General features: G+C 35.5%; 1 protein-coding gene and 1 pseudogene across 1 annotated transcript in view; one reads left to right on the top strand and one right to left on the bottom strand.

Moving 5' to 3' along the window:
- The window catches only part of COL25A1 (collagen type XXV alpha 1 chain), a 418,027-nt gene that overhangs the window by 19,808 nt on the left and 384,131 nt on the right, over positions 1–14,088 (top strand).
- LOC102522762 overlaps positions 3,193–14,088 on the bottom strand; it is a 90,176-nt pseudogene continuing 79,280 nt past the window's right edge.

Genomic DNA, 14,088 nt, shown 5'->3' with positions numbered 1-14,088 from the left:
TATGTCTTTGTGTGTATTGCTTAGTTACCTATAAATGGAATTGATGAATCAAATATTACAAACATTTCTACATCCCATAATGCATACAAATTGCACATAAGAAAGTGAATGAAAGTACTGACCTCTCACCTTCACTGGCAAGGTAGGGAACTCTTGAAAGGGGCGTGATACAACCATAGTATAAGGAATTAACAATTGATATTTTAAAATATTTTAAACTGTTCTTGAATCTATAGTTAAGTGAAATCTTCTCACGGTTCCTTCCAAAGTCTGTTCATTTTCTCACTCTTTAACTCTGGTTCAGTTTTTGTGCTGTAGAGGGAAAAAAAGTATTGTAGTCTTCTAAGTACAAAAGAGTATTCTGATTATAATAATGATTTCTGAAGCACTTGGCTGTTCTTGAAGTTTTGCCCTGAAGACTTTACAGAAACTTTGGTTTTTGCTACTCTTATTCACTGGAGAGATAGATTTAAAATGCAGCCAGAAATCTATCAACATTCTACTGTATTTTTGGAGTAGCTGAAGAATTGCTTAGTATGAATTTTAGTCTTCATATGAAAACACGATTTCAAGGAGCCATGAACTAGTTTCAAAAAACATTCTTGAAGCAAAAACATAATTTAACTGTGTGACTTCTCAGTTTCCCCATTAGGTTGGTTTTCTGCTGTCTGTAAGATGGCATATTGACATGTTCTGTAAACTCAGCGAGGAGAATTCATGATTATATTAACGATAATGCATTTGACTAGCTTCGAAAGAACAGTCTCTGTTCTAGGGGTTTTCAAGGAGGGGAAATGTTTTCAAAAAATTAAGTTTAGTAGGGGGACTAGCAAATGGGCTTATATTGCTGCAAAATACAGCTATAATCTTAAAAAGAAAACACCCTCTGTAGCTCTCTTTACTATAGTGTTGCTCCTTATTAACTAGCAGGACATAATCTTTTAAACCAGTATTTTGGGGAAAAAACAGATTAATAATCATTACATAACCATTAAGAACTTGGAAGTGGCTTTTCCTGTTCTTGAATGCTATTGCGCTTTCTGTGTGTAAAAATATGCTTTGTGTAGATTATTAGTTGTTAACCACCATTAAGTTGTCCCTTTAGGTCACAACCAACTCACATCCACGTGCCTTCCAGAACAGACCATCTGGCCACTTAAACATTCTAAAGGCAGCTTGAGATATGGAGTGTTAGTCCTTCTGTTACCCAATAGGAAAGAAAAGACCCCAGTCCTTATTTTACCTGAAAGATAAGATTACAGAAGGGAGACGAAGTACGCTGTGTAGCAAAAGACTTTAAAGGATTTCTAAGTACACCTCCGAGGACGGGAGGCGGGCTGATCCAAGGGGGAATCGCGGTGGTCTTTGTCTTCCCTTTCTCTTATATCCTTGCTTAGAGGTGGTCTTTTGATTGACTGATGGCCCTTGCCCCTGGAATGCTTAGTCATGTTTGGCCCCTTTGTGCATGTCCTTACTCATGGAGTATACAGAAAAACCCATGGAGGGGGTTTAACAATGTTAATTATACTACAGTGAGCACTGGGTCCTGTCCGGTCAAGTCCTTCTCCCTACCGAGGAGTCGTGGCTGTCGGGTTTTAACCGGTTTTCTTTGTTTGTTTGTTTGTTTTTTAGCTGACACTCATTTAGAAGAAGTAAAGTCCCCTTATGCTGGAGGCGGGCATGACGCCATCTTCCAGACCATCCTCCCTCTCCTCCACCTTATCTGCCTGTGTCCCCGTTTATCTAAGTATCTAACACTTCCTTGAAAAGTTAGAATTTCTACTGCTTGAGTAAAAAGGCACCTAAAATGCCAAAATAACTGCTCTTCCCATCCCTCCCACTTCTAAAAATACCTTATTTATTTGCAATCTAGGTTTTCTTTACTGTTTTTGGAAAAGAGAGGAATTTTAAAAACATAGCAAGCTGATGTCGGGGATTTGTTCAAGATAGCAATTTTCAGGTCATAACATAAACTCAATTCATAACAACCTTATACTCTATAGTTGCTTGATTTCATACTTAATAACAAAAGAAAAATTAAGCAATGTCTTGGAAAGCTTTAGGTTTTTCAGCTTTACTGAGCTATGACTGAGGAAAAAAATACACATTTAGCTTGCACGGTGATTTTTTTTTAAGATGTACAATGTGACGTTTTAATATATGAATGCATTGTGAAATGATTACCACAATCAAGTTAATTAACAGTTTTAGTTTAAAATATAGTTTTATTTTTTGAAAACTGGTGAATGGTGACTAGTATGTTATAATTCATAGTTAATTATGTTTATTTAGAAAAGCACTTCTGTACACCATTTTGGATGAAGGTGGAGCTCCAACAGATAAATATCATAAAATGTTTTCTGGTACTGTTTCAATGAATTAATTTCTTTTCCTGTTTAATATTCCAAGTCTGATTTTTTCCTATATGTGCTTTCTTTACCTGTCTACACATTTACATCTCTACATACACATGCATGTTTTGTTGAACCATTTGAATGTGAGTTGTAGACATCATGACACTTCACCACTAAATATTTCAGCATAAATGTTCTAAGAATAAAAAGCTAACCACAACACTGTTATCATACCTAAGAAAATTAATACTTTTCTAATGTCATTAAATATCCATATATTATATTTAAATTTCCCCAATTTTTTGGGAGGGGTCAAAATATCTTGAGTTTTTTCATGTCAATCTGTTATATTATAAAAATATCATTTATTCTAAACTATATTAGTCTATATTTTGAGAGTAGTTGTGATTATTATTGTTATTAACAAATAGTTTATATAGTGAAAGTACTATAATTATTTTAAATATTTCCTTACTGTTGTATGTTAGGATCAATTCTATTTTTTTCTTCATGATGACCATTGTTCCACATTGAGAATGTCTTTTATAGCTAAGTTTTTCTCCCCCAAACTAAAATCAATTTAAGATTTATGCATTGCATTTGGTTGCTATGCCTCTTTAGTTCCTTTTAGGGTAGAATATTTTCTTCCCTGACTTAAAAAAAAAAAAAAAACTTTTTGAAGAGACCAGGCCAGTTGTCCTATAGAATATCCCACATTCCAAATTTATGTTTCTTTTTCATAGTGTTATTTCACTTGTTTCACTCTATTTCTTGTGTTTCCTGTAAACTTTTTTCCCCAGAAATAAGACTTTTTATTTGTCACCATTAAGTCTGAATTTTAAGCAGATTCTTGCACTTGTGGCTTGTATCCATCAGCTCACTCAACTTTAGCACCTGCCTCATTCCCAGGAGCATTTCCAGAACTACTACCTTCACGATGAAGCTCCATGAGTTTTTCCAATTCAAACTTATCATTCTTCAGCACTTTAACTTCTCTAAAGAAGGCATTACGAGTTGAGAAATAAATTGGGAAGGCTTTTCTTTGCCTTTTCCAGTGCTCTTCAGAGTCAATTTCTTGGCGACTTATTAAGTCATTTGTCTGCACCTCTTGGGTCATGATTTCCATCATCTTCTTCCAGATTTGGCAGACTTTACTGGTGCTTAACATAAGAGATCTTCTGACTCTGATTTTGAGACTTTTAGTAAAGACAACACAGAATATATGAAGTAAATAATTATCAGTAGCCTTGACATCAACATAAACTTCAATCATGGTCTGCCATTTTTCTGACCATAGAGTACAATTTTTCATAAGTAAGATCCATACCACAGAAGTTAGTCATGCAATTTTTCTCCCCTGAACATCCTCAGTAATTATCTTGAATTTTCTAAATGCAACTTTATAATTCTGCATATCAGCAAGGCTCATTTCAAAAACATGACCCTTGAGGCCATCAGGTCAATTTTGGTTCCTTGAGTTCTTGTGACTAGTGTTTTTCCAATAGTTCTCATAGCTAGTGCTTTCACATCCTAGCAATCTTTCTTAGAAAGCAGACCAACCATTTTCTTTTTGGCTCCCTCTTTGCTACCTCCCATAAGGCTCCTGTTCTTGCCAACTGTCACAGTGCTGCTTGGAGATCCAAAAGGGAGTGTTTACTATAAAATTGATATGATTCAGGTTAAGCATTTATGGCAAGAATATTTTATAGGTGATACTGTCATCCTTTGTTGCTTTAACAGCTGAATAGAATTCCACTGAATAGATGTGTAATTAAAAAAATACTGTTAATGGATGAACATTTGGGTTGTTTCTCATCTTAAAACCTCTTTTAAACATATAGTAAAGCACTTTGGTGAAGAGAAGGGAATAGTGAAAATTTTGCTCCATATTTTCATCTTCCTTGTTCAGTCCTGTTGAAGTGCTTAATATTTTTATGTTTTCTTTGGTCCTAAAGGAGACCGAGGGAGTTAGCATTCACTTGTATGGAAGGCACCAGTTTAAGACCAAGGCAAATACTTGAATCTCAGTGTGATTATTCAAGCTATTAAAAGGATTATCACCAAATAGTGAAGTGTTCTTGCATTGGCTCTGCTCTGACGGCTTCTGAGAATATGTTTGCTCTGAAACTAGGGGTGCAGATCAATTTGTGGATGAATGCTAGGAACCCTAGCTTCCTCAAATGATGATGTAGACCCTTTGTGAGCTGCTACAACCTGCCCATCCTTCAGTATCCTTAGAATCATTAGATTGAGATTTCTTTATTAGAGCTGACTACTCATGTTTGTACCCTTAATTGTAGAATTTTCAGAACTCGTCTGGTCTGTAGAAAACTTGTTTTATGAAGTATCTTTTATATTAGGTTGTTTGTTCTTATATACTTTTTTACTTTTCAAGAAATCATAGTGTGCTTCTAATTATGAGAGAGGTGTATTTTTAAAAAAATCATAAAGTTACATTCCCTATGGCTAAACACTAAATCAACTGCATTTCTTGGTCCTTGACTACAAAAGTCTTACAGATATAATTAAAGCAGAATTTGAACTCAAATATTAATCCAGTTGTAACAAATTGGAGGATTAGTTTACTTTCTTAAGAAAAACCATTTGTCAAGAGAGTTCTTCAAGGGAGGTGAACCTTTTGTCCAGGTCACCAATTCTTCGTGGACAGAATTGAAACTGAAAGGTGTTCCATGGGGAAAATATTTTTATTTTAACTACATCATTAACAGAAAGCAATTTTTCACAGTTAGCCAGACCTAAGTACTCAGTGTAGCATATTGTAAATTTTATAAGAAATGCATTTCTCATGTATTTGGTAGTATATTTAATTCTTCGGAATACTGCAGGAACCAGTAAATGGCCATTCAGCTGTACAAATATACCTTTCATAAGAAAAACATAAAAAAAAAAACCCAAGGAATTACAGGACTAAATTCAATAAAAATTAATAGTTTAAGCCAACCAGCCTTTTTCTTTGATGAAACTGCCAAATGTTTCTTATTTCAATATACCATTTCAACATATATGAAATATGAATGCTAGATAGATGGTATAATCATTGTACATTTATAAGCCCCATAGTTGCATGCTGTCTGACTAGCAGATTGTACAGGGTTTGAAATTACATAGATCAAGTTCTATTACTGTGCTGCAGAGAGGTGGCCTGAACTGATGTGCTGATTCAATTCAAGTTCATTAAAATAATGGCACATTATTACATTTGAGAAAATATTTACATGCAAGTCATGGTGTGACATCATAATAATAAGGTGTATTAATTTGGCCAGAAAACTCAAATATTGGGTTGTACAAGCAGAATCAGATACATGGAAATGCTATATAATCTAAGTTCTGTGAAAGATGGTTCCAAGGTATTTACTATTGAGTGGAATTTCTCTGTGATCTATCTATGTGTTAATATTTTCAATAAAGACTCATTTGTTGTTTAAGTTTAGGAAAGCAGATTTTCTTGGGACATTGCTCTGATGTTTACATGCAGGAAAAATCCAAGTTAGTTGCTAGATACTTTGAGAGGAGAAATTTTTAAAAAATTCTGTTTCAAAACTGAAGAAATCACTAAGATTTCCCCTCCTCCCTCTCTTGCCCTACTCCTGCCTCTCGTCTTTCAATCAGGCTAATTACTTGAAGCACCTTGGGCTTTAAGGAAAGTTCTAAATTAGTACGAACGTGTGGATGATGATGGACTTTACACAGGGGTTTTCTGTCGGTTTGGTTAAATATATTGTCACTGAGAGAACAGAGGTCCTAATCCCACTGAAGTTTTCAATCATCCCTTTCAGAAGCATGGGTGGAAGGATACCAAGGAGAAGGCGAAGGGGGACCTAAAATGCTGCATTAGTGACAGCACTATGCCTGGAGCAAGTAGGTGGTAGTTCTACTGTGTGATGCACAGTTTGAACCACACACACAGCATTTTGTTTAGCTCTAAAGGAAATACTGACAAATTAGAGCAGTTCTAGAGAAAAGCAATGAGGATGAAAAACATCTAAAATTTATCTGTAATAACAGCTGAAGAAAATGGGAACATTTAGCTTGAAAAAGACAAGGGCTAAAGATGGTGGTAGAGATGTTGAGGAAAGCGGAGCAGTTGTCATCGGATGTGTGGTGGACCATGTCTGCTTAGACCTGCAGGGCAGAACTTGAATCTGGGCAGAAGGTAACAGGGAATGAATCTTGGTGTCCCTCCTCCTCCAACAAGATTATTTAAAAATGGCTTCCTTTTGATGTGGTGGGCTGTCCTTCATTGGGAGAGTTCAAGAATTACAGTACGAATAGTTATTAAATGCATACTATGTGTCAAACTCTGTCTTAGGTGTACAAAATAATATGACATAATCTTTATCCATGAGAGCTCACAGTCTAGTAAAAGGAGACACATGTGTAATAAGCACAATGAAATGTTATCTGTTCTATGAGAGCAGTACAGATGGAGAAGCGTGAGCCAGGGAAGACTGTAGAAGAGATTGTCTTTGAGCTTAACACTGAACATTGTGTGGGTGTTTGCCCAGTGGAGGGAAGTTGAGAGGAAGGAAAAACACTCACATGACTTCCCAGCAAAGATTTTCTAGGAAGGCTTTTACTGCTCTGGCATCAGGGTGGTGAGTAGATCACCCCCAGGGCCTGTTACAGTTCTACAGCTCTATCAAGTGATTGCCTTCTAAAAAAAACTTTACAGAGAGAAACCTAACATTGTGCTATATTCTTAATTTTGCCTGGAGTTGAAGAGAAATTGTCATTTCTATTAATATTTCTTATATAAAGAGTGAAGAAAACAATTACTAAGACTCTGGGAAAATGCCTTTTGGCATTAAAGAGCACTTGTTTCCAAGTGAAGACAGATGCCCTCTCCAATCCTCTTTTCTTCTCCCTCAGACACGTCTGCATATTCTACAGTTGACTACATTCACTGTTCTCTATTCTCTGTGGCAAGATGTTACAAAGAGGGTCACTCATATCTCTGTCTTGCTTTGTGCCCAGACACACTAATCTTTTTGTTAAGCCATGGTTGGTCACCTCAGACTAAACCCTATGAAACCTCTGGGGAAAAGTGGCTTGTGATGAACTTTTGTGACAGGCAGCCATCCGTTCAAAGCCCGTGTAGTGTTAGGGTTGAAGGAAACCATAATGGTCCATGAGAAGAGGCTCACAGGGGTCCTTTTTCAGGGCAAAAGGACAGATGATTTTCTCCACTTGAGATTGTACACAATGCACAATAGCGCCAGTCGTTGCTTCCCAACCACGCCACATGCCCGCCTTCTTCACGATGGGAACATACACTTTTTATAGACCCAGCAGGGGGACATTTACTCGTTGCTACTGTCTTTTCAGCTGTTTTGTTGGGATGCTAAGCCTGCCCTTTTGTAGAGTGACAAAAAGGTATTTAGTAAAACATTGGCTCCATGAAGAGGGCCATTGTAGATACATGTCCCTTCTGTGTAAAACCTAATTTTGTATTTTAAACACAATCAAAAGAAAGTTCAATAATCAATAACTCTGGGTCTCAATTATTTGTGGTAAAATATAATCAATGGTTTTTACTGTGCTAACACATGCTGAAAAGTTTCATAAAGTTAATCATCTGTGTATTATATAAGATACACAGTATAATGGTTCCAGACAATTTGTAAGTATTATAACCATATGTACTGTACCAACCTACTTAAATATCTATTGTACCAGTTTTACTTGCTGAATTTAGTAGTTATTTTTCAGTTATATATAGAATATGATTTTTCTATTTATATTTTCAAGTCTTAAGTACTTAATTTAACTATAAAAAAAGATAGTGTTATATATTTCTCTGAATTCTTAAACTATTTTAACAGAAATAAATTGGTGAGATAATTTTTAGCATCTTTAGGTGATTCCTCTCTCCCTTAGGATTTGGCATATTTCCCACATATTCAACAATATTAATATATAATGTTAGATGAAAGAATCTTTATGTGTTCACTAAATGGAAGATAATAATCTGCTTTCCATAGTTGTCGACTAATCTATGGAAATGATTTCTCCCTCTGTAAATCAGTCTAAAGCTAAATAGAATAGCTGTTTAATTTATTAGAATCCTGTTAAATTATTTAAATTTCATCTCTCAGCAGATTTTTAATTAAATTTTGATTTACAAGATTTTTTTTTTAACAAAAAAATAAATAGAACATTTGATTGACAGGAAAATAAAAGATGCTTTGAAAAATTTGGAACCCTGTAATGTATATACAAAGAAACATAATACATGATTGATTTTTTTAAGGTGTGTGGTACTGACTGTATATGCTATTCAGAGGAAAGAGGAGTCAGGTTTGTGTGTCAGGCAGTCCTACTTTTTGCCATGTGAAGAAGAAATGTCCTTTAACAATTCTTTATTTTTACAGTCATTTGATCTCTATAACACCCTGGACAGCAGATATGACAGGCATTACTGTCACAATTTGCATAGAAGAAAACTGAGACCCAGAGGTAATGCCACCTGCCCAAGGTGGAGGTGTTAGCCTTTTCTTTTTCTAATTACTAGGATGGGTCTCCTGCTGACGCAAAGAGTAATTATTTCCTTTAAGTAGGATTGCTGACGCACTGAGAAGGATGGCCTTTACTACTTTTGATAATATTGGAAACCTTTGGCTCAAACATAATTGCTTTCAACCAACTAATTATGTCTATTCAGAAGTAATAATCATATGAAAACACATTATTTTGAAACCTTGGCCTTTTATTATCTTCTGGCAAGCAAGAAATGGAAAGGTTACATTAATTTTCTGTATATTAATAATCATTCAGTGGCCCAATTTGCTGATGTAGTTCAGTGCCAATTTAGTTCTTCCACATGACTATATAAGATTCTGTGTGGCACTTGGCTAATTTGAGGTAAATTTAAAATTTCAGTGATTAGCATTTAGTTTAATAAAAACCTGGAGATTTATTTCTTACATAGTCAGTTCACTTTTAGTTAAAAAAAATCTTGTTACCTTTTGTTGGAAGACTTCTATTTAGTAATTTGGACAACTGCAATAATCTTTGTTCTTGTGTAAATTGAGACTCTGGTAAGCATGGGTTCTTTTAGTGGGCTGATGGGTTGGGGAGCTGGTTACAAAGGAAGTAATCCAGTGGAATGTTCTCCATTCTCCTCTGCCTGGTATATGCCTGCTCACCCTTCAAGACCTGCTCAAATGTCTGTTTAGATGATATGCCTCCTCCCAGATCTTCCAGACAAGGTAGAAGCTCTATTGAGGACTCGCTATAGCACTCTCATAGTAATACCTCGTCCCATCTCAAGTATTTGTTGTTGGGCCTGTCGGGCCTGCACGGTGCCTCCCTCATAGCACATGCTCAATGTATGTTTGATGGAAAACCCCCTGCTTTCAAAGAGCTTTAGGAAGAGTTGGGAAACAAATACAAATATCAATGAACTCATATTACAAAAATGATTATATGGCTAATCCTAGATAATGCTCTCATAATTAACTTTTTTTTCTATATCCTTTGAATAATGGAGTTGGATTAAATGACTTCCAAGGTATATTCTTGCTTTAAAATTTGGCCATGTAAGGGCAGTAACAATTTGATGTATTTTAGTAATGGCACATAGAAAGTGGTGGTTCATTTGTGCACTGTTGCACACATTAATGAAAAACTTCAGCCCCCTCTATTTTATTGTGATGCAGCTGGAAAGAGACTTCTGGATTCTTAACTCAACTTTTAAAAAATTTACAAAAATGCACTGCATGCTAAGTTAAGTGAGAATTTCCAGAAAAAAAGTGTTTAAAATGAAAACATTGATAGAATTTTGAGAGGATTTCGGATTTTTTTTCCCCTGCCAATTCTTTGAAAAAGTTTAGCATGAATACTGTAAAAGTTGTATACTTTCTCTGCAGGTTCTCAGCTCCATCTTAAAATTTGAAGTAAAAAGTAACTCATCAGTATGAAAAATAACTATGGTGACCAGGGTTGAAGTTTTTTATATAATGAACTCCCTGGAAAGGTGCTGGTCAAATTTCTCTTCTGCATAGTTCATGGCATGCAACTGGTACTCAATAATATTTAATATAATGAATTACAGAGGCTTTGAAAATTTAGGCCTCACAAGACCAAATCCAAGATGGTAGACAGGATTTTCACATTACTGTGAAGACAAGGTAGAAGTTGACATAGTTGGTCTCCTGGGAATGTTTCATCACACAAGTGAAAGAGCTATATTCACCTAATTTATTTTAGCGAGGGAAAGACTATTCTTTTTAATAGCCGCTTATTTAAAGCCACAGAGAAAAGAAGGCCAGAGGAAATAATACCATTTTCAGCTAGATAAAATAGCATGTAGTACACTATAAAATCTGACATTTTCTCTCCCAGTTTCCTTTAACAGCTAACATTATTTTATTTGCATTCACTAAATTTACATTTCGCCCTTGCTTTTCTGTTATTAGGAATGTTGCATGTAAGTGTTTTTGAGTAAAAATAATAATAAAAAAGAAAACTAGCACTGTATTCTAAATTAATGCAAAAAAGGATGTTGGTTATTTTCCACTGAGGCAGCAGTGGTGTAGCCAGTGGGCAGAACTCAGGCTTTGGAACCAGATAGAGCTGGCCCTAATGCTGATTTATCTACTCATCAACTGCTTGACCTGGGGCAAATGACTGGTATCTATCCAGCCTCAGTTTTCTCATCCTTAAAAGAGATATATTAATCTCCATTAAGAATTAGAAACAACACATGGTAGGCTTCTAGCGTAATGCTGGCACATAGGAAGGTGTTCAATAAATGGAATATAATTGTGCTGGCTAAGTCTTAGATGCCTTTGGTCTTTAAATGCTAGTGCTTATTGAAAGAATGCTATGCCGTAGATTTTTCAGTGCATCAAACATGGCCTGACACATGGAAGAGTCTTGATAGATATTTACAGAGTAAATGAACCGGTGTAATTTTGTGCAAAAAGGGCCTGGTCACATAAATTGTTGGAGTTGTGTAGTATAAATGTGGAATAGGGATAATTGAGAAAAAGCTCGAGAGTGAAGAAGTAGCTCAAAACACCTGAGCTGTCATGAAGCAGGGCTGGACTGCCTCCTACAGGGGAAGGGTCCAGGAGAGGGTCCTGCCCCTCAAGGCTTTACAGATTTATATGGAGGGACAAAGGAGTAGCAAGGGTGAGTCACTGTGAGGGAGGGAACCAGGAGGAGGTGGTCTCCACAGCAAGGGATCTTCGGATCTCAGAGGCCGCAGAGCTTGTCCTTCTGTTGAGCCAACTCACACCTGTGAGGCCAGCTTTTATCCCCCCTGCGTGGTGGAAGTAGTCCTATTTAGCAAATAACCTTTATGGGTTCATTCATATTAGTTTATCATGATTGGCTTGTAATCTTTTTGTTTCATGAACAACAGTATTACATTTGTGCATGTCTTTGGCTCTACTTATTTCACTTTAGAATATGTTGTTGGTTTTGAATAAGTTACACAGGTTCACTGTACAAGAATATAAAGATAAAAGAGGTCTTTTTCTCTAGAAAACTGCTCATCTAGTCAGAAGAAAGCATACTAACCTATTTCTTGTGAGGCTTATGCATGCAAGTATATATGTTCCATATGCTTTATTAATTTGGACAGTGGTCACCACTTTTCGACCTCATAACAGCAGTAATTTGCAACATAAAATACAAGCATCATGATTAAATGTGCATAAATATGTTCCCTAATTGTAACATTTCCTTGAAATGAAAACAAAACAAAGGGGGAAAAAAGCTCAAATAACTGCAGACAGATGTCCTTTGGTCACCCAAATCGCTTAATGCTATTACCTCTTGTACTATTACCTCTTGTACTATTACCTGGGGCAAAAATAATTGGGTTTTGTAAAAACAGTGTTCTCTTTGTAATATATTTCAGATATTCACACCTTTCTTTAAAAAATTTTTTAAAGGTGAATTTTAATCAATGGGATGATTTACTTGCAGTCCAGATTTTATGGTGAATTAAGTTCCACATTTTAAAGTTTTAGATTTTCCCCCAAATAATCTTTCCCACAACGCACAATTTTTCCATATTAACAAAATGATCTGGCTGAATGGATGTCATAGGTAAGATAAGACAATGTGGGCTAATCCAAACCTCAGATGAAGTCAGGTTTGATTAAAGCTCTTCTAGGCTGTCTTATACTGTGTTATCCATAAGGGGCATATACAAAGCTGTACTGACTAAATTAAAAAAAAAACAAAACAAAGAGTTAAAATATATTGGTTGATTATTATGCTGAAAACTGACAATGGAGTTTTGTTTAGCTTGATCAGGGACATTGAACAGTTTTTAAAAATTGGGTTATTTTCTAGTTTCTTTGATTTGTTTTTCTTTTTTAGATCCCTGGATCCTTGTAAATACAGTTGAATAGGGAAGAAGATTTAATGTTTTGAATGTGAAAATGTTTTTTGTTTACTATGATTTTGGAAAACTTTTATTCAAATAGTGGGTAAATATGGGATTTAACCTGATGTATTAGGCCTTCTTATTTTGCCATTTATAGAAATGAGAATCTGTGCTTGTATTTGCCACCAATAATGCTAAATAAGTGGGGGTTTCTGATAGTATATTTGGAAAGGTGACTAAATTGACAATTTTTAACAGACCTACAAAAAACCTTGTAGACTTTTCCCATCTGATTTTAAAGAGCTGTAGCTCAGCATTAGCTTCTCCACCATGTGACTTAGGATGATCTCAGATTCAAGTGATGCAGTTTAATGTAATTAAGACATAATGCAGAATAAGCTTGAAGTACAAGAGTAAAGGCTCTCAGAAGACTCCCAAAAGGCTGACACAATAAAAGTCATGGGTTTAGTTTATAACTATAATTGCTACTTGGTTTTCACATGAAGGAAACATGTAACTCAACTCTACAGGAAAAGATTTGTATCCACACTTTATGTCATTTTTCCTGTGGTTGAGAATAATCTTTCTCCTCTCTCCTACAGTGAATACCCATTTAATATATATATATATATATATATATATATATATATATATATATTCCACCTACCCCCCCAGAGAATGCCTTTTTAGATGGTAGTGTATTGGTGTAAATGTTACAGACTGAGGGAGTCATGCTGACTGCTCAGGAGGCAACCATTTATTTATGAAATAAAGTCCTAGATTATTAATACATTCTCTCCTGGTCTCCATATCTTGATAAATTTAGTGCCAACAACATTAGCAAGCTATAGAGTATATTTTGGGGTCAATGGGGCGTTTTTAGAATACTGGAATTCATGCTTAAGGCACAAGCTTAATATTGGCATTCTTTCTTTGAAACACTCCATTGTCATGTGTGGGTTTCTGAAGGTCATTTATCTTCACTTCTTTATTTCCAGAGAATAATTGTAGCTTGTCTACTTCCTCGGCTGCTCTTCCGTAGCCTTCCAAGCAAATGACACAAGTAATAGCTAATATGCATTATTTCAAGTACCAAGTGTTAAGTCTTTTTCGTTTAATGTCTCGTTAATCCTTACAATAACCTATTATCTCAGTTTTACAGATAGGATAAATAAGCCCCCAAAAGGTTAAATAACTTCCACAAATCATATGACTTATAAAGCGGAGGTTAGCGCTGTCTTATTCTGGAGTCCAAGCTTTTAGCTCTTAACCGTTATACCAACTACTCCAAAAACAGAGACTGTTAAAAAAATTTTAGCAGAGGAAATGTTTGGAGGTAGTAATAGTAGCAGGGAGGATGGGTAGGAA

This window comes from Camelus ferus, chromosome 2, assembly GCF_009834535.1.
Source record: "Camelus ferus isolate YT-003-E chromosome 2, BCGSAC_Cfer_1.0, whole genome shotgun sequence".
NCBI classification, from domain to species: domain Eukaryota; kingdom Metazoa; phylum Chordata; class Mammalia; order Artiodactyla; family Camelidae; genus Camelus; species Camelus ferus.
This window is presented reverse-complemented; position numbering and strand designations above follow the sequence as displayed.